We start from the raw sequence: 6,100 nt of genomic DNA, 5'->3' as shown, positions 1-6,100 counted from the left end.
CACTCCCCAAGCAGTCACCATCCCAGCTGAAACCTGTCCTGGAGATGGGGGAAGAGATGCATTTTCAACTAGATTGAGTGTTGATAAGTGTCCAAGATGTTAAGGGAAAAGAACAAGGATTTGCCCATGTACAACTGAAAGCAATGATTGGGGGAAAGTGTTTCACAGCTGTAACTTACTGTGTAGAACCATATATAATTTCTTTCTTTCCTTTCTTCCTTCTCTCCTTCCTTTCTTCCTTTCATTTTTCTTATCTTCTGATAGATGTGTCCATAAACATTTAACTTCAAGTCTTTCAAGAAAGACTTTCTCATTGTCACTTCTAGGACCTGAAGTCTGTTAGAGGAACCAGGAAATACATTATCTCAGATTGGTTCCCCAGAAGCAAATCTGAGGGGATGATTCCAGTTTAAGTGATTTATTAACAAAGTGCTTCCAGGGGAAGCCAGTCAGGGAATGGGAAAAAGAATGGGGAAAGCAGGACAGGGAAGAGGAAGAAGCCGAGCAAGGGGGTGATCTCAGGGATGGTCTCCCAGGGGTTAGTTTCAGCCTAATCATGCAGAAAACTACAGACTGTGGGTTCTGCCTCTGATAGTCCCCATCCCAGTCAAGGGAATGGGGGCTGTCATACTCCCACACCTGGGAGTCACCGGTTAAGGGCCACCCTTGGGGGATGCAAATACCTGGAACTTCTGGCTCTCTGCCCTGAAAAAGAGGGTTCCAGGAGCCCACAGGCACTCTTATCATGGGGAAACAGAAATTGTAAAAGTGAGATCCAAGAGGATCTGGAGGGAGCATCAAAGTTAACGACTACACACAGTCATAGAATGTTAGAGTGGAAGAGTACTTGGGGAATGCCAGACGATGGCATACCTTGATTAGCTGTAAGCTCTGTCCCATGCATACACACACACACACACACACACACACACACACACACGCACATGCATACATGACGTTACCAATAATAAAGCACAAAAATTTGTAAAGAGGTGTTTTTGTTTTGTTTTAGCTTTTTAAAAATTTATTTCAATTCAAGTTAGTTATCAGACAGTGTAGTCTTGGCTTCAGGAGTAGAACCCAGTGATTTGTCACTTACATATAACACCCAGTGCTCATCCCAACAAGTGCCCTCCTTAATGCCCATCACCCATTTAACCCACCCCTCCACCCACCTCTCCTGCAGCAACCCTTAGTTGTTCTCTGTATTAAGAGTCTCTTATGGTTTGCCTCCCTCTCCATTTTTATCTTAATGTTTATAGAAGCACTTTCAACAATAGCCAAATTATGGAAAGGCCTGAATGTCCATCAACAGATGAATGGATAAAGAAGATGTGGTTTATATATACAATGGAATACTACTTGGCAATGAGAAAGAATGAAATCATGCCATTTACAGCAATGTGGATGGAAATGTAAAGAGTTTTTTAACTAATTTGTTTAGAATTTCAGGTTATCCCTATAATAAATAATGTCACTCTTACCAGCAATCTCATGTGCTTTCTTTATTGGAAAAGAAAGGGTTGGAAATACAACTGGAACTCAGAATGCCCTGTACCTCAGGACTGCCTTATTTCTTTTTTTTAAACCTTTTTTAAAAGTTTATTTATTTTGAGAGAAAGAGAAAGAGAGAGACAGAGAGAGAGAGAGCAGGGGAGAGGCAGAGAGAGAGGGAAGGAGAGAATCCCAAGCAGGTTCCGTGCTATCAGCAAAGAGCTTGATGAGGGCTCAGTCTCACAATCCATGAGATTATGACCTGAACCAAGATCAAGAGTTGTATGCTTAACTGACAACCCCCCAGGTGCCCAGAAATGCCTTATTTCTGCTACAATTCACCTTTAGATATTCTTACTATGGTTCTGATGATCGTTGTGGCAATTAGAAATGATTTAGAATTTACAAGTTCCGGCTTCATAATTACTTCGGAGTTTTAAACACTAATCTGTGAATAAATTTGGGTTGTTTCTAAATTGGCCTATAGGAAGGTCTACTGCTTGCTAGAAAAATATGCCAAAAATCATTACTGTAGTAGAATCTAGCAAGCAGACTGGTATAGGAGTAAGGCAGTATATACTAATGATTAATAGTGTGCAGTTAAATTGCCTGGGGTCAAATCCTAGTTTTGCTAGTAACAAAATGTTTTTCAATGGACAATGTGGTTAATTTTGTACACCTAAATACCCTCATCTATAAATAGGAATGAGGTTGGAATTTGCTTTATCAGGCTTTTGGAGATTAAAGGGCATTGCATGTGAGGAGTGCTCAGACATGATGCTAGCATAGAGTAAGTGCTTCATAAATGTTCATTTTTATGAAAAACATGGTTTCAGGAGTTGGAAAGGCTCACCTAGTTCTATTTTTTGTCCTTGGGCAGGTGAGCCTAAGCTCTTTACAGTAAAGTGGAGACAATATTAGCATGACTGGATTTCCAGGGGGATTAAATGCATAATATAAGAAATCACCTAGCAAACTTGAAGTACATAATAGGTGTCAGCTCCCTGTCCTTTCATTGATGACACAAATACTCTCCACATGTGAAGGAAAAGTGGCTGTACATCCTTGGCATGAATGCCTTCACATTCACTCTTTCACTCAATCTCTTTTGCATACGTACAAATGGAAGACTCCTTTAATCTTTCGACTTTGAGAAGGTGACAGCAGGCCCCATTCCACCTCCACAAAGTTCTGGTGTTAGAATATGTTCCCTTAAATTGAACTAAGATTTGTATCCATCTAACCATAACCCTATTTGCTCCTGGAACGATATAGACATGAACCATTCTTGAGTTAATTCAGTTGGCCAACAGAACTAAAAACTTTCCCTTAAATTAAGAACATACTAGCAGAGATGAAATGCTCATGGATTCAGCAGCACATTAGGTGGAGTATTGCCTGTGCCTTGACTATAGCAAGGCTTCAATGCAAAGGAAGCCAAAGTATTCACAGAACAGTCCAAACTGTTATATTCCCTTCAAAACCAGTCTCTTGAGTCTGTTCTATAGCTTCTGGCTAGTTGATCCTCAGACCTCATTTTTTTTTGTTCAAAATAGTCTGGATTTTATTAACTGGATTGAGTTGAGGTTGGGGTTGGATAATCAGATACTTCCTGTAGAAAATTGCTTAATTGGGGGTGAAGGTTGTTGCTTAGAGTATGAAGCATTAAAAAAAGTCATTTGTTTTACTCTCAATTGCATTAAGGGCTTAGAACAAAACATTACACAGAGAGCAAGTTCAGGGTCTCTATTTGAATTATACGGGCAGCCTCATGAAAAGTAGATGGCCTCTGTGTTAATGACTTTCAGCAATAGTGTGACAGGCAGGAGAGTGAAGGTATGGTTCCTGGTTCATCCCTGTCTTCCAGAAGACCCATATCTTTGCAGCATTATTCACAATAGCCAAGATGTGGAAACAAATGTTCATCAGTTGGAAAATGAATAAAGAAAATGTGGCATAGGTGTGCCTGGGTGGCTCAGTCAGTTAAGCGTCTGACTTCGGCTCAGGTCATGATCTCATGGTTTGTAGGTCCACCTCCAGCTCTGTGCTGACAGCTCAGAGCCTGGAATCTGCTTTAGATCCTGTCTCTGTCTTTCTCTGTTTCTCTGCCCCTGACCCACTCACTCTCTGTCTCTCTCTGTCTCTCAAAAATGAATAAACATTAAAACATTTTTTAAAGAAAATGTGGTATATACATACAATGGGTTTATACAACCTTAAAAAAGAAGTGTGCAACAACATGGGTTCCACTTATATGAGGTATCTAAAGTAGTCAAACACATAGAAGATAAAGGCTACAAAAGCAAAAATAAACATGTAGGATTATATCAAACTAAAATGCTTCTATACAGCAAGGGAAACAATCAACAAAATGAAAAGGCAACCTATGGAATGAGGAATAATATTTGTAAACCACATATTTGATAATAGGTTAATATCCAAACTATACAAGGAACTCATATAGCAGAATAAATAAACAAATAACCCAATATAAAATTAGCAAAGGACCTGAACAGACATTTTTCCAAAGAAGATATACAAATGGCCAAGAAGTACATGAAAAGGTGCTCAAAGTCACTAATCATCAGGGAAATATAAACCAAAACCACAATGAGATGACATCTCACACCTGTTATATTATCAAAAAGCAAAAGAGAACAAATTCTGGTGAAGATGTGGAGTAAAGGAAACTCTTATATGTTGTTGGTGGAAATGTAAACTGGTGTAGCCACTATGGAAAACATATGGATACTCCCAAGAAATTAAAAACAGAACTACTATATGATCCAGTAATCCCACTTCTGGGTATATATCCAAAGGAAACAAAACCATCATCTTGAAAATATATATATACTGCCATGTTCATGGCAGCATTATTTACAATAGCCAAGTATGAAAACAGCCTAAGTGTCTGTCAACAAATAAATGGATAAAGAAAATGTGGCAACCGTATACAATAGGATACTATTCAGCCTTAAGAAAGATGGAAATCCTGACATTTGTGACAGTACAGATGAAACTGGAGGGTATTCTGCTATGTGAAATAAGCAGACAGAGAAAGACAAATACTGCATGGCATCACTTATATGTGAAACTTTTAAAAAACAAAGTTGAATTCATAGAAATAGAGAAGAGAAGTGATTGCCAGGGATGGGGATGGGAAAATAAAGAGAGGTTGGTAGAAGGGCACAAACTTTCAGTTATAAAATGCATAAGGTCTGAGGACCTGATGTATAACATGGTGACTATGATCACACTATATAATATAATTGAAATTTGCAGGGAAAGTAGAACTTAAGTGTTCTCACCAAGGGAAAAAAAGGTAAATATGTGAGGTGATGGATGGTTAAATAACTTGATGGAAGAAAACCCTTTCACAATGTTAACATATACCAAATCTTCACATGGTATACTTTAAATATCTTACAGTTTTGTCAATTATACCTCAATAAAGCTAAAAAAAAAAAAAAAAGATAAAGGGGACTATGGTAAAAGGGATGGTTTTCAAAGAGACATAATATTTGCTAATCATTTGTTATGGAAGTTACAAATCAAGTGTTGGCCACTTACAGACTATCAGGCTATGGGTGGGATATGGTATTCAAACCAGAATGGTAAATGGTGTAAAAACAGGAAAACAACACAGAAGAGCATTCAGCCTTTAACGGAGTATTCCTTATTGTATGCCTGCCTAGCACCTAGCCCTATGTGCGGCTTTGAGGAAAGGCAAAGATCCTGTTCTCCATGAAGTCACTTTCCAGGGAAGACTAATAGGACATACCACATAAACACAATGAGGTCACAGAGTCCATTTTGAACTCAGTAAACCGCAGCCAGTCCAGCCCTCAGTGTTTTGCTAGACAGTGCACTAGATGGAACTTGAAGATGCATAAGAAGTAAGGCGGTATGAAGAGTAAAGGGAACTATTGGCCTGGAGACAACATAAGAAAGGCGAGGAAGTGAGAACTGTCTGATGGCAAAGCTCTCCAGGGGACTTCCTGGTGCTCACGTGGAGCGTGGTATAGGGGCTGAGACATGGAGGTTGAACGACCAACTCTTGGAGCCACTGATGAGATTTTGGATGGTCCTGTAGGACTTGGAGAGGCTTTAAGGGGACTGTTCCACTAAGGAATCTTCTAGCAGCAAGTGGCCTTAAACCTAGCCCCAAATGAATGTATTTACACCTATAACTGAAGATATCAAAGGAAGAGAAAACTGAAGCAAATTAAGTTTAACATACCCCCTCCCAAAAATAAACACTATATGGACGTAGAGTGGAATGGTGGTTGCCAGGGGCTGGGTGGAAATGGATATTGGGGATTGTTAATCAAGAGGTAAAAAGTTTCGGTTACATAAGTCCAGAAATCTGCTGTACAACATCGTGCCTATCATTAACAGTACTGTATTGTACACTTAAAAATTTGAGATAAAAATTTATCTCATGTTAAATGTTTTTACCACAATTTAAAAAAAGAAAATAAATCTTAATTGAAAACTCAATGAAAGCATCAGAAGAAGTCCCAGGGAAGGCCGTCACCAGGCACCTCTGCTCTGCACTCACATTTCCTTCTTTCAGACAAATGGAGTGATCTGACGTTCTTCCATC

The sequence above is a fragment of the Panthera onca genome, chromosome C1 (genome assembly GCF_046562875.1).
Source record: "Panthera onca isolate mPanOnc1 chromosome C1, mPanOnc1 haplotype 2, whole genome shotgun sequence".
NCBI classification, from domain to species: domain Eukaryota; kingdom Metazoa; phylum Chordata; class Mammalia; order Carnivora; family Felidae; genus Panthera; species Panthera onca.
Note: the sequence above shows the minus strand (reverse complement) of the source record.